The sequence below is a fragment of the Dasypus novemcinctus genome, chromosome 1, assembly GCF_030445035.2.
Source record: "Dasypus novemcinctus isolate mDasNov1 chromosome 1, mDasNov1.1.hap2, whole genome shotgun sequence".
In the NCBI taxonomy this organism is placed as follows: domain Eukaryota; kingdom Metazoa; phylum Chordata; class Mammalia; order Cingulata; family Dasypodidae; genus Dasypus; species Dasypus novemcinctus.
Genome location: NC_080673.1, coordinates 190,276,518 through 190,303,124, shown reverse-complemented (window position 1 = coordinate 190,303,124; position 26,607 = coordinate 190,276,518). Strand labels below are relative to the sequence as shown.

Below are 26,607 nucleotides of genomic sequence, written 5' to 3'. Positions count from 1 at the left end.
TCCACTGCCACATCTGCAATCTGTTTCTCTACACTCCAGCACCATTCACAGGCGTGAAGTTATCTACAACCAGTTTGCAGTTTTTCACTTCTCAGCTTATTCTTATGCTTTCCTTGTTGCCTAAAATATCTCCTCCTGAACTCTTTTCTATATCCTTCTAGGGCTTTTCCTCATCATTTGAAGGAATCAACACAGGCATAAATTCCTGCAGGAATATTTTCATTTCAGATAAATTGAGTATTTTTCCTCTGAGGCATTGACTATACTGCTCTCATTACACTCACTTTGGCACACTAAGTCATTTTATATGATTATCTCACAAGGCTATTGATTCTTTGAGAAAAATTAAGAAAAAAATGTGTTAAAATTTCTGGGGGTAAAATGATAGAACCAAAAAGAAAGAGGAAAATAATGAGAAAAAAGAAAAATAAACATTATCTATTCAAATGCTTATGCAAAAAGAGGAAATATAATCAGAACATGTGTGACAAGTAGTGCAAACAAGAAACCAGAATTAGTCTAAATATACTTGTAATCAAAATGAAAATATTCACTAACTAATAGATGACAATATTAAGGACTTTTAAAAACCCAGCTTTAAGATGATTACAACAAGCATACTTAAAGTATACCAAAAATAAAGTTGGAGCCAAAAGAATTGAAAATGACAGACCAAGCAAACAGTTTTTAAAACTTTAAAAATACTTTTTATTATTTGTAACATAGTATCAATTGCAATAAAAAAAAACAGGAAAAACACAAATTTCCATGACAAGTGAATAAATTATGATAAAGTAAAGCAACTTGTACTGAACAGGTATGAAAAACAGATGAATCTTGAATACCCTTAGCAACGTGGATGAATCTTAAAAGCATGACAGCAAAAAAGTAAGTCCTAGGAAAAACTATTTTATTTATATAAAGTTCAAAATATGTGATTTTAAGCAATATTCATCAGGGGAAGATACACATATAGCAAAATCTCTAAAGAAAGGTCAAAAATAAAACACATAAAATTCATGTCAGAGGTTACCCCTTATATGGAGGAAGAAACTGGGATCAGGACAGGACCCACAGTGGATTTCAAAGGCCTTGATAATATTCTAGTCAGTGGGTGCACTGGTAGTCCTTTCAATATTGTTATTAAACCAACAGATAGATAGATAGACAGATAGATAGATAGATAGATAGATAGATAGATAGATAGATAGATAGATAGACAGAAAGTGTATTAGTCAGCCAAAGGCATGATGATGCAAAATACCAGAAATTGGTTAGCTTTTATAAAGGGTATTTATTTGGGATAGGAGCTTACAGATACCAATCCATAAAGCATGAGTTACTTCCCTCACCAAAGTCATTGGAGCAAGATGGCTGCTGACGTCTGCCAGGGTTCAGACTTCCTGGGTTCCTATGTTCCTGGGACTTGCTTTTCTTTGGGTTCAAGGTTCCTTTCTTCCTGGGGCTGGCTTCTTTTTCCTCTTTGAACTTACTTCCCAGGGCTCCAGCTTAAGTCTTCAACACCAAACTCCAACATCAAAACTCCAACATCAGAAACCCTCAACTCTGTTCTTTGCCATGTCTTTTATCTATGCCCTAATCTAACTCAATCATGCCCAGGTACAGATTAGATTACAAGCATAATCCAATATCTATTTTTGGAATTCATAACCATATCAAACAGATAGATAGGTAGGTAGGTAGATAGATAAATAGATAGATAGATGAATAATAGACAGGGGTTTTGCATTATTATATTTCAAAATGAAAATTAAATTAAATATAATTATCAAAAAACCTACTTTTGTAATTGATAAAAGTTCAAAAACATCTACATGTTAGAAATTTGGCAAGAATCAACAGATTTTGTGTATTTGCATGATTAAATATTATGCAACCGTTAAGTGATTTATAAATAATATTCATGTCAGGGAATTCACTTATGCTGTAATTTAGCCCCCAAAATGTTAACAGGCTAGAAAATGCTGACATTAGTATCATTTCTATTATGTAAGAGACTTTTTAGAGGTCTACAAAGAAATATACAAATATCCCAACAGTGTGTGTTTCCATGTGGTAGGATTGTGGATGTATCTTTAAACAAGCCATCAACCATAATCACTAATGACAGGGTTTTAAGAACAGATGCCTGAAAATGGCCAAACATGGTAAAAGCTTGCAATGTTTCTAGATTACATGTGGCTTGGATGCTTTAGAAATATACGATGAGAACCATTCTTTGGGCTTCCCTGAGTGCAGGTGAGTGGTAGTTGAGCATGTGTCTTGCAGGAACCCTGGAAGCTCTGTCTATGGAGCTTTATCAAATGATATCGGCTTTTGTGGAGAATGAGACTTGTAAGACAGAGAGGCTCCCAGATCCACCCAATGTGGATCTTTTCCCCTTATACCTTAAAGTGTTAAAGCTCCCTGTGTGAGTTAGCCTGAATGGATTAGGCCAAGTTATTCACGTGATAATGGCAAAAACTGGAGAAGGAGGAGATTTGGGCTTCTAGAAACCACATGTCTGATAACCTTTAAAATAAATCATGTATACAGGTGGACTAGCTTTTATTGGTGATGAGTTGGCAGGAATGAGAGTAATGAGTCTGGTTTCTAAGCAGCATAAAAGAGTAGACTCGGAGGGTTCCGTGAAAGAATAAAACGATTTCAACCTTTGCAGCTACTGGAGTATCAATCTTAGTTGAAGCATGCAGACTGGTAAATGAAGTTATCTGTTTCCATTTGAGTGTTCAAGTTATTCTACACTTCTGAGTCTACAATTTTTGTACTAAGAATATAGAGGCTAATTACTATGTGCTTCACTCTTTACTGCTGTTCTCAAGTTACAGAACTTTCCCAGAAATTATGTGTTTGAGGACAGGTAAGGTATTAAATGGAGTTTGGGTCCAGATTGATAACCCTGGCCCTAATTTTCTAAAAAAATTACATTAGTCATTCTTCCATTAAATTAACTGTTTTTCATGAAACTCTTAATCATGACAAGATTTTCATAGGGCCATAATATTAGCAAAGAGAAGCAAATTTCCATTTGAATTTGGTCAACAAATTCTGCCTGCAAATTCAGTCAATTTAAATTGGTCCCTTTCCCAGGATCTACATTTTGTTTATGTATAGGGGAGAGGGTGGGATTAAATCATAAAATTGTGTTCTATTTGATTGAAAGGAAATTGGGTACAATGGATGACACAGACTTTATAGGCCTTCGTTAAATTCTAAGTTCTGCCCTTTCTTCTATGTGACTTTGGGCACAGTCAGAGTTTTCTTATCTTAAGTAGGAAATGATATTCCACCTTAGTTGAGTTCTTTGTGATTTAGTGAATATTCATCATGCTTTCAGTAAACAGTTTTTATTGTTGATTGGGTGCAGCATGCTACAGTCAGAAAAGACTTAAAAACTCTTTTCAGGGCGGCGGACTTGGCCCAGTGGTTAGGTTGTCCGTCTACCACATAGGAGGTCCCCGGTTCAAACCCCGGGCCTCCTTGACCCGTGTGGAGCTGGCCCATGCGCAGTGCTGATGCACGCAAGGAGTGCCGTGCCACGCAGGGGTATCCCCTGCATAGGGGAGCCCCACATGCAAGGAGTGTGCCCCGTAAGGAGAGCCGCCCAGCGCAAAAAAAAGTGCAGCCTGCCCAGGAATGGTGCCACACACACCGGAGAGCTGACACAAGATGACGCAACCAGGGGAAATGCGGGTTCCCGTGCTGCTGACAACAAAGAAGACGCAGCAAATAGACACAGAGAACAGACAACAGGGGGGGGGGGGGGGGGGAAGGGGAGAGAAATAAATAAAAAAAAAAAAATCATGCTAGATAATCAGTATAAAAAAGTATATAAAAAAAAACAAAACAAAACTCTTTTCACACGGATTCAATGACACCAGGGGATATAGGTATTATTAATGCAATTTTATGGATGGAAAATTGGTCTCTCAGAGAAGTGAGTGAGTTTCTTGAGTTCACAGCTAATAAGGGCAGCAGTTAGACTTGAACTCATATCTTTTGGTCTCTAATTCTTTCAAAGAGCGTGCTGCCTTTCTTGATTCCCTGAACCTCTGTGTTCATGGTGGTGACATGTGGCAATCCCAGGCAACTGCAGGAAGCAGACCGCAAAGATTTTATTCTAAAATTGATCTGTGGAAGACAGGCTGTTTAATACTGAGTACCCAGGTTTTATTGAATTTGAAAATGCAATTTCATATAAAGTATCACTGTAGAATTGCACTTAATTCCTGTTTTATTTCTATATCTAGGAATAGCATTATATGTGGGAATTTTCTAAAGCATCTCATGTATATGTGTATGTTCATGTGTGTGTACATATAAAATGCCAAATAATAACATTGTTTTTTTTTTCTTTTGATTTAATAAAGCTTTGTTTTTCAAAAGGTACAGTTGGTTGGACCTGTTTATTCATCTTCTCCAGCAGCTGGAGCATCTCCACCCTTGGTGTTTCTGGTATAAACTACTTGAGTTCTGTGTTTTGAAACCAGCCCCATGAGTCCTTTACTAAGCAGCTCCTGAAGGGCTGCCCTGGCCAGGGAACCGCGAATCTTCAGTCTCTCAGAAACTACAGCAGGAGTTACAAGCTTGTAGTTGGGAACTTCTTTACAGAGTTTGTCGTAGGTGGCTTTGTCAAACAAGGCTAAGTTATTGAGCTTGTCTCGGACTTTTCCTTTGGACCACTTCTTCTTTTTGGCCTTGCCTCCAGATTTGTTCACTGGGTCTTTGTCTTTCTTGGCCGACTTTCTGGCATCATTTTTTGTCGTCCTTGGGCGGCATTGTGAAGCTCAGGGGGCACTTGCAACCACTGCAACCTTGCTAAGATGTCGGACAGAAAAAAGGGATAACATTGTTATTATCAGCATCATTACAATTTTATGATGTACTTAAGTGACATGATTACCCAGCCCTTTTGGTAACTTAATATGAAGTTTTTCATTTGACCTTTGACTCTCAAGTTCATCTGGAAGATTCATTTCAATGGTCTTCAAGATGGCATTCCCCTGGAAATCAGAACTTTTTCAGTTCAATCACATAACCCAATTTTGATTTCAAGTTAAATACATTTTTGAAAAATATGGGTGACTAGTAATAGTCATATTGCCCTTCCAAACACTTGCAAGGAAGAACCCAGAGCCACTTAAGTGATGCACTTTGAAGATGAAGGTAAGGGCCTCGAGTCAAGAAATGCAGGTGACTTCTAGATACTGGGAAAGACAAGGAAACAGATTCTACCCTAAAACTTTCAGAGAGAATACAGCCCTGCCAACACCTTTATTTTAGGTTTCCAGAACAGCAGGAACATAAATTCACATTGTTTCAAGCCACTAAGTTTGTGGTAATTTGCTACAGCAGCAATAAGAAACTAATACCTCACTGCTTTTAAAAAATAGCAAAAATTTCCTTCTTCCCCTAAATAACATATTAGTTGAACAGATGATAGATCTGGAATTCTACAGTTTTCAGATATGTCAGGTAAGGAACTCTAATATCAAACTGGCTGTGCTGGCTCTGATCTTTGAGTAAGTTAAAGAAATGTCTGAAGAGATGGAGTGAGACTACCTATTTAACTGGTGATTACATAGATTTCCCAGTGGAGTTGACTTAACAAATGAGATGCAAAGGCAACTGAATTTTTCAGCTGTTCTTAATGAATGATACTGGCAATGATAGTGGCTCAATTTTTCAGTTCCCTCCCAATCTGCACGTTCTCCACATCTTAGATCTTTTCACTCATTCATGAATTCTGCCTAATGCACCAGAAAATTATATTAAGTGGTTATCTGGCTCTCCATATATGCATTAAAATAAAAGAGTCATCAGGAAGAAAAAGAAAAGATTACAGTAGAAAGAAAGACTTTTTGTTAAATGTTTTTCAAGGTCTAGGCACCATTCCAGGAAAATGAAGGGCACTTTTAAATGGACTTGAACTTTCTCTCTTTGGTAGTATTAAAAGTCCTTCCTTGGGATGTAAACTGCATAAGCCAATGGAGGATATTCTACCAGAAATTTACCACTAAAATTCAATCCCTTAATACTTTGAGGTTAGTCAAAGAGATTTTATTGTCTAGACAGCAATCTTAAAATTTGCGTTTTAAATTAATTGCTATTAACAGAAAATGCTTGTCAAATACATACACTATATTTCTTCTTTTGGGATTTCTACAACTACATTTTCTTTCTGCTTCCGTATTTTTGGATTACAATATCAAGAATTCCTACTCAGGAAAATAAGTATTTAATTTTAAGAAAACATTCTATTTTCAATACTCTGATTCTGTGGAAAAGTTAATATTAATGCCAGATAGAGATAAATTTAGACATGAGAACCAAAACATTCCACATACCTTGCCTATCATCAACATTTAGAATTCAACAAAATGAAACATGGAAGAAATGTTAAATAGTATAAAGCAAAGCAATATCTAAAGAGAGAAATGCAATATGCACAATTATATCATATTCATTATTGCATTATCGGAGCAGAGACAAAAAAGATAAGTTTATGTGTAGATTATGTTCTGTGATCCCTCTATCCATCTCATTCCTTCTCCAATAAATTAATTTGCATAGAATCAGGTTCAGAAAAGAAGAATGTAAGCTTAAATAGTTAATATATGCCATATGCATGCATGTGCTACCTCTGTCATTTTTACTTTGGGTACTCCATTTCACAAACTACAAGGAAACAGAAACTGTGGGAGATACCTCTCTGAGGATTTCACAGTTAGCACATGACAGTGGTAAGATTGGAACTTGAGTCCTTTGCAGCAAACACTATGCTCTTTCCTCAAATCAAGGGTGTTCTGAAAAAAAAAAAAGAGGGTCAAGGTGGAAAGACAATATTCAATTGAACTTTGTCTTGATAGAATTAATGGGATGGTATTTTGAGGTTTATTGAATTGTTTTACAAGCCTTTGGTGTGTGTGTATGTGTGTGTGCATACATGTAACAATCGGTTGGTCTTCTGACTCTGTCAGTGGAGAGATTTATCTACCAAAACTACCTTTTTTACAATCTATTGGGATGATTTTGCAAAGAAGTAGTTACAAAGGATCTATAAATCCAATTAAGAAGTATCTATGGCCAAATTGGCAGCTAACATGTAAGAAAACACAGAAATTATAAGTAAATGATACATACAGTATTTTTGCGAGTTGGAATCTGATCTTTTCTGGGAGAAAATTCATGTACTTGTCATTTTGTAATGGCCAAAAATATTTTCGTTTGTCTATGGAGGCAGTATGGGGTAATGAAAATATAAAAATGATGTTAACAAGCTTTCAAACATTTAAAAACAAGTAGAGAAACAAAGAGCAGTAGAGTAATTTATACAAGGTCACCCAGATATTGAAAACAGAACGGGGATAAAAATTCAGGTTCCCTGGGATCCAGAACCCCTGATATTAACCGTAGGGGTTGAATATATTTAATTGTGTTATAAAAAAAAAGGTGGAGGAAAGAAAAATGAAGCAGAGCTAAATGAGGATATGAGTCATCAGTATAAAAGAGCTCATAAAGGGCTGAACAGACTATAGAGTTAGGAAACTGATTTCCTAATCAGTGCTCTAAAACTTGGCTGAGTGAACTTGGAGAAATTACTTTATATCTTTTCTGCAAATATAATATGAAGCAAAAGGTAAGATAAGGTGATGTTAAAGATATATTGAGATTCTGGGAATTTGTCAAACCTATTTATCGAACTCTGTCTAATACTGATGACCAGGTTTGTAATGTCAAAATTGTCTTATTAGATATATAAAGACTGAGTTGTAACTTGGATGTCAGAGCTATGTGAAGCTTGGCTCCACATCTGATATTTTTCCAAGAACCTGAGAAAAGAATGAATTTTATATCCAGGTAGGAATTCTCACAATTGTATTGTCTCTGACATACTGCCACTCACTAGATGTTCTCCAATTGAATATTGTGCTCGTGGATTATTTTTCATGTTGGGATGCCAAGTATGTTCCTGATCGTAAGCAAAGCATTTCTCTTAATTTTCAGTCCATTTTTTAATAATCATATTATTAATTTAAGAAAATATCTTTTGAGAAGCTGGTTAGTTTGGGAGAGGATGAGCTCTAGGATTCTGAAGGATCTTTCAAAGGTAATGCACATGTTTCTGGATAGAGAAATGCAATTTTGCCCTGAGCAAATTTTCGTGGGTCAGATCAATGAGAACTTATTCAGTTTATATTTCATGACTCTGTACTGATTGCCCAAAACACAACCAACTTTTCTCTTTGCTCTTTCTCTGTGCCTTTCTGGTCTAGACTGGAAATATGTCTTCTCTAAGCATTTGGAAAATAGCCCATATGAAATACCTTTATCAAATCCTATACACGGCAGTTCCCTGGGGAAATTGCCAAAACTGACCTCTTATGCCAGATAGGAAAACCTCAGCAGGCTTTCCAAATTAAAACACTTCATTCTTCCAACAAGGATCTTTGAAAGCCAAGATAAATGGGGTTTGCACATTTTGGTTTACAGATCTCAAATTGAAATTTGACTCACCTTACTTTCATTAAGTACTAGGAAGAAAATAAAGTAAGCATTTCCTAGAATTCAATATGAAGAGCTTTTAAATGCATTCTGCAAATCCAAAGGCATTTCAAATCTTTAAAAAGTAACCTTGGATCCATAATTCAGCCACAGTGCACAAATTGCAGCACAGCTGATTTAAACCATGCATGTTATCTTATATAAATGATGCTCTATTGTAAGAAGGGAGGAAAGTTTTAGATTTGTTAAATTGAAGATTAAAACTGAGAAAATCCCAGGTTGTGGAAGGAGGGGCACCCGGCTTGCCTCAGTGGCAAACAGTGCGGCAAAAGGTGACACCGCCTCTGCCCACTGGGCCTAGACAAGGTGACCACGCCTGACTAGGCCTTTGCTGCTAACGGCTAGCCGGCACCGCCCTCCCCCTTCCTATCTCCCGCCTAGCCCAGCTCTCACTTCCCCTCCCCACTCCCTTAAACCTAATCTCTTAGTACGCTGTTTGCCCAGCAACAGCTTACAACCACCTATCAGCTTAGTAACAGTGTCAGCCTATCAAGAGTTAGCACATACTCTATCTACTGGCCAATCACTAGCCCAATGCCAGAACATTGCCTTATATGGAAACAGCATTTGCCCTAGCCAATCAGAACCCGCCACACCACTCCCCAATCCTATAAATCTGCATCCCCTTCCGCAATAAACCAGACTTGTGCCATCAGCCTGTCTCCGCGACTCCTTCCTGGGTCGTGCGCCCTCCACGCCTTCGGAGCCCCCGAGGGAAGCCTCAGCGGCCGTACGAGGCTTTCTTCCCCAGGCCAGGGACCCCTCTCGTCCCACAACGGGACCCCACTCGTCCCTTAACAGGGACCCCGCTCGTCCCATAACAGGGACCCCGTTTCGTCCCTCACCAGGTACTATTTTAAATCTATGCTTTGGCAAAATTCATTCTACTTAATACTTATTGGCTTATATAGAGAGTGACACACATTAAACTAGCATAAGTATTCATTCTTTTCATAGTCTGGTTATTTTAGTAACGTGGTTGAATTGTTTAGTCCATGTTGAGTTGACAGTATTGATACAATAGAGCAATTAGAAATATTATTTTTATCACTCATTAAAATATAAAGTTTGAAATCCTTACATAACATAAGAAATAGTCCCTTGGGGAGAGTGACGGGATTAGTAGTGGTCTCTTATGCAGTTATATGTGTTTGCATTTTCATTGGTGCACCAGAGAAGCTTTTCTAATGACATCTGGAAATGCAAAAGAAAAGGGATCTAATGGAGTTTTCAGTCTCTTGTTAAAAACCTCAGAATAAACCCCAGAACCTTGACTGGTCTCGTGGACTACAAAATATTAAATTTCTGAGCTGGATTGATTCACACTTCACAATTATCCAGGTTTTATTTTTTTTTGACAGTTTAGCTTAAGCTTCTCTTGATCACAACAGTGTGCGCTATTCAGAAATGTACATACTAAGTAAAATTTGGATTTGTTGCTCTGTATCATCTTAAAGATAAATAGCATTTGAAAAATGTTTTTTCAAAGCAGCATATTTTCTTTGATTTTTAATTACATTTTGTATGTGGGTAGCAGCTACAGATATAATTATCCTGTCTGCATGACAGGTGATAGTGTGCTTTCTTGAATAGCCCAGAATTCCTGTATAAAAATAGGCATGGCAACTAAGATCACATTTCAAAAGCACTACAGAAAATACCTGCAATAAAATTAAATGGCAAACTATTCCCATGTGTATGGGATCAAACCAAAAAGTGTCGATAAGAATTGTATGGTTTTAGCAACTCTTTAGCAAAAAAGTGAAGCACAAAAAAATCAACTTCAAATGATCCTAAGAGCTGTCAAAACCAGAAATCATTTCATTTATTGTAAGTATTTTGGTGGGAATATCTTGAGCAGCCCAATTGAGAGGGGGTTACAGAGGCTCCACTTTACAAGGAAGTTAATAATGATCCTGGGAATTTCAGATATCCGTCTGGTACTTACGAATCATTGAACTTAACTAATTGAAATTCATATTTAGAATATAGCACCAGATTAATGAGGAATTGCTGTGAGAAAAATCAACACTGATTAGAAAATAGATATTATATGCAAAGGAATGAATCAGTCCAGATAAAAATAGGCAAAGGAAACCAAACCAGTACATCTCAGAAAATCCAAGGCCAGGTTTATTACTATTACATGATAACAGTAGAACACATTGTAACTAGCTTCTCTTGATCTAGGCAATATTTTAGCCTGTCTTCCCCCTGTGAGAGTCCAGACAAACCCATTTCACTTAGAAATGAGCAAATGAAATAAAGTCCTGTATTAAAATGCCATAAGAAAAAAGAGAGAAATGAGTACAATAACATCTTTATGGATATTTAAGTCATGCACAAAAAGAGACGTGAGAAAGACATTCACAAAAAGTAATAAAATCCATAAGCTAATATTTCAAAACAACCAAAAAGGAACTAAGGAATTATAAAAAAGCTTGGTAGTAATTAATTTTACAAAAAAGATGGTATGGAAAAAGGACTAATAGAATTCTGACAAAAATTACGAATAAAAGAAAAAATTTAGAAGTAATTTATAAAAATGAAGAAGGCAAATAATGTCATAAATGAAGTAGAGAATGGAAATGCAAAAAGAAAAAAGGAAGGATTATATTAAAATATTTTAAAAATTGAGATAATGATAGATATAAAATTCGGCAATGATGCATCCTAAGTGTAAAAGTAGTAACTGCAGAAGATTAACAAAACAACAGGGCAGAACAAATGCTAAAAACTAGAGTTCAAATAAATATTCTTGAAATCATAAAAGAATTACACTATGTATTTAAAGAACCCACTATGGGAAGCAAATTTGGCTCAATTGATAGAGCATCCGCCTACCACAAGGGAGGTCCAGGGTTCAAACCCTGGGCCTCCCGACCTGTTTGATGAGCTGGCCCAGGTGCAGCGCTGATGCGTGCACGGAGTACCATGCCACGCAGGGGTGACCTCGCGTAGGGGAGCCCCACACACAAGGAGTGTGCCCCTTAAGGAGAGCTGCCCTGCATGAGAAAAGTGCCGCCTGCCAAGGAATGGCGCTGCACACACAGAGAGCTGACACAGCAAGATGACACACCAAAAATGAGACACAGATTTCTGGTGCTGCTGACAAAAATGCAAGTGGACACAGAAGAACACACAGTGAATGGACACAGAGAGCAGACAATAGGGTGGGGGGGAAGGGGAGAGAAATAAATAAATAAATGCTAAAAAAAAAAAAAGAACCCACTATGTACTTATGAAAACTGATCCTGAAAACTTTATTTCTAGCGTAATTATAGACTTTAAAGAAAGAAAATACTTTTACATTCTCCCAAAAATACTTGGTCAGAGTAAGAACACCAGATTAACATAAAAATTTATTAGAACAACATTTATGCCAGAAAATAATGTAAAAAAATTTTTTAAGACAACGTAGAAAGGAAAATGTAAGATAGTTTTTTATATGTAGCTAAATTGGCACATACATAAAATTCACAAGCATACTATTATTACTATTATTACCATCTACATGCCAATTAATTTCCTTTTTGTCCTTCACAAGAAATACACTAAAGAAGACTCTTCAAATAAAAATGTCTAAAGAGACACAATCTATATATAGTGAGGGCAGAATATAATTGTTTCAATAAAACTAAGGCAAATTTGGGAAGAATGAGGTGAAGGAAAACAGGGAAAGTTTACTGGTTGCTTTATGGATATAAACTAGGAGTATTTCTTTTCAAATTGGAGACAAATAGACATTATCCAAAAAGAAGTAAAAGGAGGAATTGGGAGTATTATGTAAAACAATTAGTATAAAGGTAGTTATTACACACAAAAAAAAGAGTCAATGTAGACTTGCCTAATTATCAAAGACATGCAGAAAGCACAAGAGTGAATGAGGGAGAATAAGACAGACTTCATTATGAAATGACATTTAAGGTAAGCATCCAAGAAATAAAACACAAAACTCAGAAAGCCAAATCGCCACATATGACAGACAACTTTCACTCAGGAAGACCAAATGCACTCTATTTATTTAGGTATAATTATTTTAATATAAACTAAGGCGTTAGGATATCTGTTGGAAGAGCTGGTGGGGCAGGGATCAGAAAAGCTACTGCTAAATGTCAGAGATTTCCTGGATGTCAAAGAAGTTGGCATGCGAAGTCTCAATCTGAAGAAGCAAAGCAGGTAGTTCTCAAATGAAGCAGCTGCAAGTTTTGAGGCTCTTAGAATTCCCTCCAATATATCAGCCTGCAGTGGAAAAGCAGGTAATTCTTAGGAGCTTGTCAGAAGTTTCTCATCTGCCCACGTCAGGCTACAACTGTCTCCAAAGAATAATATCTTCTTCATTTATATCTTTTAAATTCATGCATGTTTCTTCTATTGTAAATCTTTTCCCCAGAACCATGGAGGGAATGGAATTCTGGGAAAGAGGACTGGGGTACCAAAGATGTTCAGTTGACAACAGAGAATCCATTACAGCTAGTGTAGATTCTCATATAATATATCAGTACTACATAAAATAAGTGCATGCAAAACAAAGAGGTTCTGAAATGCTTAAAATAAAAGTGTCAAAAATTTACCAGGCAAATACAAATTAAAACGTGAAAGAAGAGGCCATAATTTTTATACCTAGCAATGCCAAACTGAGGCCCAGAAACAGAGATAAATAAGAATGCTTTATAATGCTAAAGACTGTATTTAATAATGAATATATAACAGATATTATTAGTCATGCATACAATAACACAGCAATAACTCACATTAGGAAAAAAAACTCCAGGAGATAAAAAGATAAATAGAACATAGTAATAATTCAAAGAGCATTCTCTTACCATAGGTACCAACAATATTAAAAAAGCATAACTGGATATTATCAGACTTTGAATTTTTGGTAATATTTTGGGCAAATGTAATGTTTTTATGTATTTTAATTTTCATTTGTTTGATAGCTAAAGTGATCAAATTATATGCATATATATATTCCTCTTTTCATTTCTAATTCTGGGAATTGCTCATGCCTTTTGCAAATCTCATCTCTTACTTTTGTCTTATAAAAATATAATTTTTTTATTGATATCCCTCGTTTGTTATATATGCTGACATTTTTCCTCCCAATAGACCATTTGTCTTTTTTTTGTTTACCATTTTTCTTTTAATTTTCATAATGACATGTCTTAGTTTGCCAGGCCAAATACCACAGAGCTGGTTAACTTAAACAGCAGTAACTTATGGGCTCACATGGGCTAAAAGGCCAAATTCAAGATATCAGCCGTGCCTTCTCTGAAGTCTGCAGTGTTCTGGTGATTGCTGACAGTCAGTCTCAGCCTCCATCACATGGTGATCTGACTTTTTGTCTCCTCCTGTGACTTGGACTTCTGGGTCCAAATTTCCTTGCTTATAAGGATTCCATTCATACTGGATCATGGCCCACCCTGATTCAGTTTGGCCTCAACTAAATAGGATCTTCAAAGATCTTATTTACAAATGAGTTCACATCCATAGGACTGAGAGCTAGGACTTGAACATGTCTTTGTAGGGTACATGATTCAATTTATCTGTGGAGTGAATTGCTATATTGCGTGTCATGGGAACTACAGGCTCAGGCACAACAGAAATTTTCAGCAGATGATTACTTTTATTTTATTGTATTTTAATGAAGGGTATTTATTTGAGGTAGGAGCTTACAGATACCAGGCCATAAAGTGTAAGTTACTTCCTTCACCAAAGTCTATTTTCATGTGTTGGAGCAAGATGGCAGCTGACATCTGCAAGGGGTTAGGCTTCCTGGGTTCCTCTCTTTCCTCTGTGTGCTTACTTTCTGGGCCTCCAGCTTAAGACTTCAGCATCAAACTCCAACATCAAAACTCCAGCATTAAGAAAACCCTCCAACATTAAGAAAAACCTCAATTACTTTTTAATGTACATAGCATGGAGGGTCCAAAAGAGTGGGGGAAGAGATCTCATTGTGGCTGGTCTCCTGGGGAGGCCAACTTCTCAGGTCAGGGTCAGGAGATGGCAGCTCCACATACCCCACTTTTCATCAGAGAGGGGAGACTCTGCTGTTTGTAGAATATTTATCCAACCCAGGCAAAAGGAGGGTCCCATTGTGTATTCCTATCTTGATAAGTATCTGGGGTTGTTTTTACCTGCTTTCCAGGCTGAAGTTGTGGTTGGGCTTTGTCTTTAGACCTAACATCTCCCCAGGGCTTTAGAATGGAAACAAACTGAAACATGTGCACAACAGAAAAGGAGGCAGGAGGGTAGGCGAGGGCTGGGAGTTCGCCAATGAGGATGTGACTATGACTTCTCCAACACTACCAGGTGACATTTTTTTGCCATATGGAAGTAGAGAATTTTTTAACTTCTAGGAAGTCAAATCTGCTAATCTTTTTAAAAATATATATATTTCTTATTTATTTTTAAAAGATACATAGTTCACACAAAATGTTACATTTAAAAATATAGGAGATTCCCATATGCTCCACTCCCCACACCCCCCGCTTTTTCCATATCAACAACTTCTTTCATTAGTGTGGTACATACATTGCAATTGGTAAATACATTTTGGAGCATTGCCCCACAGCATGGATTATAGTTTACATTGTAGTTTACACCTTCTCCCGGACCATTCAGTGGGTTATGGCAGGATATATAATGTCCTGTACCTGTCCCTGCAATATCATTCAGGACAAATCCAAGTCCCAAAAATGCCCCATATTACAACTCTTTTTCCCTCTCCCTGCCCTCAGCAAATCCAGTGACTACTGTCTCCACATCAGCTAATCTTTATATATCATTTTCCTTAAAAATCTTTCTCCATTCCAAAAGGAGCTATTTTCACTTTATTTTAAAAGGAGTTTTAGATTACATAAATGTTACATCAAAAATATAGAGGATTCCCATATACCCCACCCCTCCCCTCCTACATTTTTCCCCACAAACAGCATCCTTCACTAGTGTGGTACATTTGTTATAGTTGATGAACACACGTTGAAGCATTGCTACTAACCGGACCTATAGTTAACTTTACAGTTTACACTTTATACTACAAATTTTATAGGTTTTGATAAAATGTATACTAGCCTGTATCTGACATTGCAAGGTCATGCAGGACAACTCCAATGTCCCAGAAGTGCCCCAGAAATGCCACATGTAATGCCTATTCTTCCCTCTCCCTTCCCTTAGAACCTCTGGTGGCCACTGCCATTTTATCAATGCTACAAGTGGAAGAGCTATTTTTAAACTATACTTTTAAAGAAATAATAGAACTAAATTGAGTACCCCATCCTTTACAGCAATTTGTCTATAGCTCCACTAAAAATTCACTTGATTTCTGACTTGTATTATTATATAGTTATTTAGATGTATATTTCCTTTACTAGAGTTTCATGATATTTTAGTTGCTTGGCTTCCAAAGCAAATACCACACAATAGTTTGGCTTAAGCGTTAGGCATTTATTGGCTCAGGTTTGTAGAGTAGGAGAATATCAAAATTAAGGCATCATCAAGTGATCCTTTTTCTCAGAAGACTGTGACATTCTGGGACTGGCTGCTGGTGATCCACCATCTTGGCTTTTCTGTCATATGGCAATGCATGTGGTGGCCTCTCCTGCCTTCTCAAGTCCATCATCTTCTAGCTTTGGATGTTCCCCCTGTGGCTTTCTCTTCTATGTGTCTGAAATTCATTCTGTTTATAAAAGACTTCAGTAATAGGATTAAACCCATCCTGATTCCATTGGACCACATCTTCACTGAAGTATCCCCATCGAAAGTTCCTATTTAGAGTGGGGTCACAGACACAGAAATGGATTAAGTTTAAAAACATGTTTTTGTGGGATACATAGCTATAAGCTACCGTAAGTGATTATGAAAACTCTGTCATTCTTACCTTCTGTTTCTCATTGCATAACAAGGAGTTCTTTTTTTTTTCATTACTTTTTTTTGTATTTATTTTTTTAATGTTACATTAAAAAAAATGAGGTCCTCACATATCCCTCACCCTCCTCCCCCCATAACAATAACCTCCTCCATCATCATGAGACATTCATTGCATTTGGTGAATACATCTCTGAGCACCGCTGCACCTCATGATCAATGGTCCACATCATAGCCCACACTCTCCCACAGTCCACTCAGTGGGCCACGGGAGGACATACAATGTCCAGCAACTGTCCCTGCAGCACCACCCAGGACAACTCCAAGTCTCGAAAACACCCCCACATGACATCCCTTCCTCCCTCTCCCTACCCCCAGCAGCCACCATGGGAGTTTTAAACACAGCCAGCCACTGAGCTTGGGCAGTCTTCTAAAGATAATGGTTGCAAAGAAACCAACTTAGAGAGTCATGTAAACACACCTAGCGTAATACCATGGCCTCCAGAAGCAAATGAATTGCTATATTTGCTTCATAACTTACTAAGATTTGTTAAAATTACCCAAGATATCTAAGCTTATTTATTATTGAAGAGTACTGTGAATATTAAATAAGATGATTTATAGGCAGTACTATAGGTAGTAGTTGGCACCTAGACTGCCTGGAAATCGCATAGTAAATTTATTTCTCTTCTCATTGTATATAATATGCAGACACGCACACAAATATATCATCATACACATAATATACATGACACATGAAGTCCATATGTTATTTTCCTGGTTAGTTATTTTCTTTCTATTTTCAATCTGAGTTTATATATCAGTACAATCATATGTAAAGTACAAACAAGCAACAAGAAAGAACAGAAAATAGTTTTGAGTTAAGAGGAGATGATTTCATAATTCACAGGAACTTTCCTGTAACATATCAACCATTATTATATTTAGAGGTGGAAGCAGATTGAGCTAGTTGTTCTAATGATAATTCTTAAGGAAAAAAATTGCTCTTTATTAAAGAATAACTAAATGAAGGGCTTGTATTATTATTATTATTATTATTATTTTTCATGGAGTGATATTATAGTAGAGATTTAGACAAGGGCTAAATACATCTCACAGCATGATGAAACTACTGGAATTTTGACACTGATATGTGGTAGCCTTAGAAAAAGATTGGGACTCCAGAGTAGAAGAGATGGAAAAAATGGATGTACAGGAAAGGGGTTAGGACAAACTCATGGTGATGGATGGAATTAAGGAGAAAGAGGACTATTGGAGTGGGGTGTATTGGATGCAAATACCTAGAAGTAGTGTATTCTGACCTCAAGTGTTCAGTAGGTCCCTGTCTTGTAATCACTTTACATCCTTGCTTTGCCTCACCTCCATATACCCAAACCATCCATAGATTTTGTTGTGCTTAAAGGCCTTGTGATAGCAGCAGTTTGTGTTAATAAAGAGAAAGAACTGTTTGGTACATTTGGGAGAAATTGGCTGAGAGATTAGCAGCTGCAAAGGCAATACAGAAAGCAGGTGTGGAAAAGTCTGTGCGAACTGGAATTTAAAGCAAAAGGAACTTTAACCTTGTGAATCCCCCACTGGACCTCTCATAGAGGCTACCAGAATTCCTGCTCTTATGTAGCATGTTAGCTAGAGCATTTTATTTGGTTCTTAAGAAAAGGGTCAACCCAGAAAATGACAGATTTAGATTACACATAGATAAACACAACCCATTTAATTATTTGTAAAATTAAACTCAACAATATAACAAGTACCATCATTTTGTTTTCTCTAAATATTTGTCTTCTTCTATCATTAGATTACAAAAATTTCAGAAGTAGATAAAGAAGATTTTCTGAAAATTGAAAAAATGAGAAATAAAAGCTGTTAGGTGAGAAGAGACAGCAGAATTGCAAAGTAAAACAAATGTAACAATTTGAAGATATCCATTATAAGTACAAAAAAACAAAGAGCCCTATATTACACCATTACTAAAGAGTAAAATAAAGGATGTTCAAAATGATGATCATGAGGTTAAACCTAATCTATGTTCTGTCTTCTATTTAATAAGGTGCAATATATGTCTATTTGAATTTTCAGTTTTCAAAGAAGTCTTTAATATAAGAAAAGACTATTTTCTGAGTCTGTTGAGCATGAAATTAATATTCAATCTGTCAAAATTATAAATTTCAAAACTAGATTTTATTAAGCTTTTGGTTCATCTTATTTTTTTTTATATTTATAAATGCAGTGTTTCTAACATAAAAGAAGAACTTTTGACTTCTAGATGACCAAATAGTGGTATAGATACTCCTTGGTGCTATCTCTGAACAACTAGCACTAACAAAAAGTGGCAGAGCCGTCTTCCTCAAAACTCCATAGGGCAGTTAAAGTGTTGCAGTAACTGAGTTAATGCTGAATAAAAATAAAACAGCTTTAAAAATAGTAGAATCTGGGAAGCGGATGTAGCTCAAGTGATATGGTCTCTGCCTACCATATGGGAGGACCTGGGTTCAATCCCTGGGGCCTTCTGGTGAAAAAGAAGAGAAAGCATGCCTGCATGGCAAGCCAGAGCCCATGTGGCAAGCCGAATGCCTGCACAGTGAGCCAAGTGCCTATGTGGTGAGGTGAGTACCTTTGTGGTGAACTGAGCGTCTATGTGGGTGCTCACACTGCGAACCTGTGTGGTGAGCCGAGTGCCTGTGCGAGTGTCGGCGTGGTGAGCCAAGTGCCCACATGAGTGTCCATGTGATGAGCCAGTGCCTGTGTGGTGAGCCAGTGCCCACGTGGTGAGCTGAGCGCCTGTGCAGCAAGCTGAGTGCCCATGCAGTAAGCTAGTGCCCATGCAAGTGAGTCATGCAGCAAGACGATGGCACAACAAAAGAGAGATGAAGGGGAGCATCAAGGTGAAGCACAGCAGGGACCAGGAACAGATGTGCAACTGACAAGGAATCTCTCTCCACATCAGAGGTCTCCAGGATCAAATTCCAGTTGTCCCCGTCTCCTTCCCGCCCAGTATTGGCAGCCGGCGCTGCCCCTCCTTCTCCCCTTCTCCGTCTTCCGCCTAGCTGTTATCTAGACAGCCCACACTTTCCCCTTCCCCTCCCTTGCTCCTAACCTCTTAGCCAGCTTACTGTCCAGTAACCGCCTACGCAAGCAACAGCACCCGCCGGCACCAATCAAGTCCCTTTACGTATCCCTAGACCCTATAAAACCATGTCCCCTTCAACAATAAAGTAGACTTGTGCCTAGACCTTGTCTCCGTGGTGTTCTTGCTTGCACCGCGCGTCCCCCATGCCTGAGCGGAGAGAGCGAGGGCCCAACGGCTTCGTGCCGAACCCCCTCCTCTCCTTCGACCGCGAGGCAGCCCCCGTCCGGAGAGCCCGCCCGGCCAACCGCCGACCCTCCCGGAGGCCCGCCGCTGCCCGCATCCAGTGAATCCTAGAGGAGAAAGACGAGAAGACAAAAAGAAAAATAGATACAGAAGATCACACAGGAAATGAACATAGACAGCAAAAACAGTAGGTCAAGGGGAGGGGGTGGAAAAAAAAATAAAATTAATTAAAAAAATAGAAGCTTATAGGGCCTTTGCTGGCCCCTTCCCCAACACGGTGCACAACTGGCCTGTACACCAATTGTTGGTCTGGGGTCCAGTTCTGGAGTAAGCAGCATATACTCTATATGCATGCTGGGGTGCCTTTATATCAATGCCAATCTATTGGATGGCAGCCTGAAAGCCTGAAGCAGGACACTTGTATCTGGGTCACCATCCCAGAACTTGCCTTGCAAGTAGAAGCAACTTGCAGAAGACCAAAGCAGTTTAAGAAAAATTAAGTCAAATAGAACTAGTGCAAAAAAATTACAGGCTTTAAGACATACAGTGGAGTATCTGGGAGTATGGGAGAGTAGCCTCTTTCATAGGGTGTAAAGGAAACATTTGGATTCTTACCAATGGGGGAACCACTAAGTCCATGAGTGAGGACAACACAAGCTCAGAAAATAGAAAACTCTGTGCTTCATATTTGCCATGGAATGATAATGATAGGAAGGGTAAACTCTGAATGAAAGCACCAGTCAATGCAGAGCCAATTTGCCAAAACTATGAAAGATGTTGTTTTTAATTTACATTTGTTTGTATGTTTTGTTAGCTCCTGGCATTCAAGGATATCTCTGTCATATCAATAGTTGGATACAAATTTAAGGAACATACAATTTGCTATTTGCCATTGACATATATTCTTAAATAAATGTGGTTACGCTATATATCATTTAAAAAAATTTTTTTTAATTGAAGTATATCATTCATACATGAACACACATAAACAATAAGTGTATAGTAAAGATTGTGAACTTACAAAATACATATATATATAACATCACACAGGGGTCTCATATATCACCCCTCCACCAACTCTTTGCATTGTTGTGGAACATTTTTTACAAACTATGCAAGAGCATTATCAAAATATTACTACCAACTATATTCCTGATCTTAGATTTGGTGTGTTTTTCCCCCAACTCATAGTATTTTTTTAAAATGTATTTTTGTTACAGATATTGTGAACTTGCAAAACAATCATACAGATGTGTAGATTTCCCATACAACTCCACACCCTGATGGAACATTTGTTATAGATTATGAGATAATATCATCAGACTATTACCACCAATCATGGTCCATAGCACACATTTGACACACTTTTTCCATACACCTCCATTATCAACACAGTATAGCTTGGCATTAATACAAGAATATTATAGTATTGCTGTTAACCACAGTCTATAGTTCTACATATCATTTTAATGTGCATTTCTCATTTTGTTTTTTTGCTAATGACTTATTACTTACTGTTTATTTTATATTTATTTTAGACTATGGGACTGATTTACACAAAAAGCAAATTTGAGCGATATTCGAGTTCAAAATGGGCCGTAAAGCAGCAGAGACAACTCACAATATCAACATCTTATTTGGCCAGGAACTGCTAATGAACATATAGTGCAAGAAGTTTTGCAAAGGAGATTAGAGCCTTGAAGATGAGGACCATAGTGGCCAGCCATTAGAGGTTGACAAGGACCAATTGAGAGCAATCATTGAAACTGATCCTCTTAGAACTATATGGAAAGTTACCGAAGAACTCAGTGTCGACCATTCTACAGTCATTTGGCGTTTGAAGCAAATTGGAAAGGTGAAAAAGCTCAATAAGTGAGTGCCTCATTAGCTGATTTCATCAAAAATCATTAAAAAATCTTCATTTTGAAGTGTTGTCTTCTCTCATTCTACGACACAACAAATCATTTCTCAATTGGATTGGGATGTGTGACAGAAAGTGGATTTTATATGTCAACTGGCAATGAACAGCTCAGTGTTTGGACCGAGAAGCTCCAAAGCACTTCCCAAAGCCAAACTTGCACTAAAAACAGATCATGGTCACTGTTTGATGATCTGCTGTCAGTCTGATCCACTATAGCTTTCTGAATCTGGTGAAAATACTACATCTGAGAAGTATGCTCAGCAAATTGTTGAGATGCACCAAAAACTGCAAAGCCTGCAGCCAGCATTGGTCAACAGAAAGGGCCCAATTCTTCTCCACTACAATGAACAACTGTACATTGCATAACCAATGCTTCAAAAGTTGAAAGAATTTGGGCTACAAAATTTTGCTGCATCTGCCATATTCACCTGACCTCTCACCAACCTACTGGCACTTCTTCAAGCATCTAGGCAACTTTTTGCAAGGAAAATGCTTCCACAACCAGTAGGATGCAGAAAATGCTTTCCAAGAGTTTGTTGAATCCTGAAGCACAGATTTTTATGCTACAGGAATAAACAAACTTATTTCTCATTGGCAAAAATGTGTTGATTGTAATGTTCCTATTGTGATTAATAAAGATGTGTTTGAGCCTAGTTATCATGATTTAAAATTCACAGTCTGAAACCACAATTCCTTTTGCACCAACATAATATATCCCAGAGATAACACAGTAAAATAGTGAAATATTCAGTGTGCAAAAAAGATATTATAAAAAATACAAAGAACAGGAAATTTCTTTTTTTGTTCAAAATAACAAGATAAAAATCCAGAAATTTGTGTTTATGTAAGGCTAGGGAAGGAAGAGGGATTGAGAAGTGCCTGCTAAGTGATATGGGGTTTTATTTTTTTTTTGAAGTAATGAAATTGTTCTAAAATCTTTTGTAGTTATGAATGCACAACATTTTGATTATACTAAAAGCCATTGATTGTAAACTTTGGATAGATCATATGATATATGAATATATCTCAATAATACTACCCAAAAATAAACAAATAATGTGCAAGAATGGCCAGAAATAGCAGCTTTGTATGGAAAGGGAAATTGAGAGGTAAAAAATTTTCTTTTTTGTTTGTTTTTTTAAAATTATTATTATTGAAATAATATAAAAAGGATTAATGATTAATTAATTAGATTTATCTTTTATAGATTTGACCATGCCTCTATAAATTAGGGAGATATAATTCTGCGATCTTTCTTGCCAAGTCTTTTTTATTCATTTTCTCTCTACCTCTCCCCTTAAGTGTGATTAATAGCATTTAGATTCCTATGAAAGATTCCTGAATTTCATAATGAACTATGACACTTACAAGGACTAGATGGACCATATCATTCAAAGTTCTGAATGCTAACTTTAGAATTGATGTGTGTGTAGATATTTTGCTAACATTTCACAAAAGTAATAGTTGTGCAACTGTGAAGAAGGTAAAATACAATAAAAGCAAATATGCCAGCTAGAAGGCTCAAAATAGGGAAATTTCCATAATTACTTTTATAAATTTTACTGTTGAGGGTGTCATATTGATATTTTCTGAAGTTCAGACAGCAAAAGCGTAAGTGGACGCATAGTATTTTGTCAAATCTTAAGATAGAATTGTTGATATAGCATCTGGGGTCACTTTGGCCCTTCCCCTGATGTTGTGTACATAGGGGACCCAGTTAGACAATACTAAAGGACACTGAGTTTACAAAACTTAAGGGGATTGTGAATGGCTGGAATGTGAAGATGAGCAGGGCAGGGGGAGACAGGGAGTATATTGTCTTGGTAAGAGTGTGTGGACAGAGATTTAGTATGAGAAAAGACCATCTGAACAGAGGTGCACAACTGTGGCTGTACATGAAAATCACTTGAAGTGTTTTAAAAGTATAGATGACTGAGCCTCAAGCCGCAGAGATTCTAATCTATTTGGCTGAACATCAAATTATTGAAGGTATGCAAATTTAATCTAAAATGCAATGAAAGTTAAGAATTGGTTTAGGGATAAGATAAGGAAAGAAAATCTTGGGCAGCAGGAGGATGACAGAGATGAACTTGGGCCTTACAAGCTATTTTTAATCATTTATTTTTTGATTACTCCCATTTCCATGTTTAGTCCTGTTTCCTATAGCTGGGGTTACCTATGTCTTTTAATAGCATGGAAGTTCTAAACTACAAACTAGGAGATAATATTTTCAAATTTAAGTAAGGACTTGTCACCTTGTCTTTCTATAACCCAAAGGCAACTTAGATTATCCTAAGGGGGTCTACAGAGGCTACCTGCAAAACAACTCTCAAATCAGCTAGTCAATGATACTACGTCATCAACTACCTCATAAAACTTAGGATAATTTCAGAGAATTTTAGATTGATTTAGCAAAAGAGATATAAAAGGAGAGAAATCTCATGTTTTTATTTGTGGAGAAAGAAAAAATCATATAAGTTGGCTTGTGATACGCCATTTGTTTCCATCCTGCTTGACTCCTTATCAAAAACTCTTCGAACATTTTAAGCACTGCTTTTGGAATCAGATATCAGTCACTTATTTCAATAATGTTAACATTAATATTTATCTTATTGAAAGCTATATTTGTATATAGCAACATTTATAGTGATTAAAGAGACTTTTCATATCTTACAGGACTTATCCTATGTAACCAAGCCAAGAGAACATTAGCAGTCCTTTATGTGCCAAAGAGATCTTCTGTTACAAAGAAAACTGTTCCGTTATCTATTGGACCATGCTCCCAGTTTTACTTTAAGTACTGAAAATAAGGTGGATTAAAAGGAATGAACTGACACATAGAACAATGGAACAGAAGAAAGTCCAAAATTAGACCCACATAAACATAATCAATTGATTTCTAAGAAAGGTTTAAAAACTATTGAATGGAGAAAGAAAGGATACCAAATGAAAATGCGAATTAAAACAACATTGAGATACTCCTTCATGCTTAATAGGATGGCTAAATTGAAAAATTAAAAAAATACCAAGAGTTGGTGAAGATGTGGAATAACTGGCACTCTCAGTTATTCTGGGAAACAGTTTGGAAATGTCTTATAAAGTTAGATATACAAATAGCATATGATTCAGCATCCCACTCCTGGGTGTTTAAACCAGGCAAATGGAAACCTGTATTCACCCCAAAACCTGTAAACAAATGTTTATAGCAGCTTTAGTCTTAATTTCCCAGCACCAGAAATAACCCAAATATCTTTCAAACTATGGACAGAGAAACAAATTGTGGTATAGTCATATAATCAAACACAATAAAAAGGAGAATATTCTTTTTTTGTATCTTAAATATTTAATTCATTATTTCTAAAAATAAATTCATTTTTTCACTTTCACAAATTTGTGAAACTGAATAATTTTAATCCACTTCGCAAAGAGTAATTCCGTCCAGGCTGCACTTTATGAGTCTTTAAAATTGTCCTGTTACATTCTAATAAGTTTTCGTCCAAAGGATATATATCATTTTTTATGACAGCTTTACAAAACTGTAGCTAGAAATGTTAACAGCACGTTTCCTTTACAGTGGCATCGGCCTGCCAAGATGTTGCTGCTGCTTTTTTTTTTTTCACTTTTTAAAATTAATTAATTACTTAATTATTTTAACAAAGGAGAATTTTCTTGATTCATGCTATACCATGGATGAATCTCAAAGGCATTTGCGAAGTAAAAAAAGCTAGTATGATTCTGTTTTTATGGCATTCTGTAAGTAGCACATCTAAGGAAATAGAAAACAGATCAGTGATTACCAGGAGATTCAAATGGGTTTGGGTTTCACTACACAGGGGGAGCAAAAGGGAGTTAGGAGGGTAATGTAACTTTCAGGCATTATGATTGTGGCAATGGTTACATAAATCTCCACAGGTATTAAAACAATAATTAGCACCATAAATTAAAAAATTAAAAAGTCAACTTTATTTTATGCTAACTCAAAATTATAGCTAGAAAAAGAAAAATACATACTATTGCAAACTGTGGAAAAAAATTTCTAAGATGGCTGGAAAAATCCTTGGGTAGATTTCTGAGAATGTAACACACATCTGTTTCCCAAATCAAGATTCTGAAAGGCCTCAGCCTCGAGCTTTGTTGCCTGGGTCCTTGTGTGACATTGACCTGGACCTCAAACTTGAGGTTATTTTAGAATAGGGGTTGTTTTCCAGGAGTTTCCAGTGCAAGAAAGCCCCAAGAATCTTCACTATACCCATTGCTACAATTGAAATCTATCTTATCCCTCCATGCATCTAAGAGTGCACCTTTGTCTTAAGAAGGATTTGGGGAATATGAGGCTACATGTTTCATTAGGGTCTCTTCAGTTCCTAGGGCCTCTTCAGTTTCTCCTCAGCATCTATTTTTGCTTCTCAAAATCCTCCCCACACATAAGAAGCATCCTCAAACTCCAGAAACTCCAGAAGTACATCTCTAATTTTCAACTCACTGCTCCTGCCACATCATAAATAATTTATCTTCCCTGCATATTTCTAGGATTTTGGACATAGCCCTTTGATGACCAAGCTTGTTTGTATTTTCCACCAGATTGTATTTCATTGAGATTACTATAAATTATTTATATATGAATTTCAAATTGCCCGTAATACATTGAGCTATCATTTATAAACTTTTTTTTTTGAGTACCCATGTGTTAGGAGATACAGTTACAAAGAAGAATGTGACAAAGCACATGTGTGCATATTTTAATAAGCATTTTTTAAACCAGCCTATGTGCTTCTCTGGATTAGAGTACACATGATACCACCACCCTATTCCATACCCATGCTTAGAATTGAATCAAAGACTTCCAGGTCCCAAGAAAAGAATAAAATACTGAACTTTCTTTCTAGGGTTAAGACTGAAA

General features: G+C 36.8%; 1 long non-coding RNA gene and 1 pseudogene across 1 annotated transcript in view; one reads left to right on the top strand and one right to left on the bottom strand.

Annotated features, from left to right (window-relative positions):
- LOC131279163 (uncharacterized) overlaps nt 1–22,357 on the top strand; it is a 124,463-nt gene extending 102,106 nt beyond the window's left edge. The window contains exon 4 of the long non-coding RNA XR_009186521.2: nt 21,325–22,357. This is a non-coding gene — a long non-coding RNA (uncharacterized lncRNA). The remainder of the gene's footprint in view (nt 1–21,324) is intronic.
- Nucleotides 4,405–4,800, bottom strand: LOC101438581 (small ribosomal subunit protein eS25 pseudogene; annotated as a pseudogene).
- Nucleotides 22,358–26,607: the final 4,250 nt, after the last annotated feature.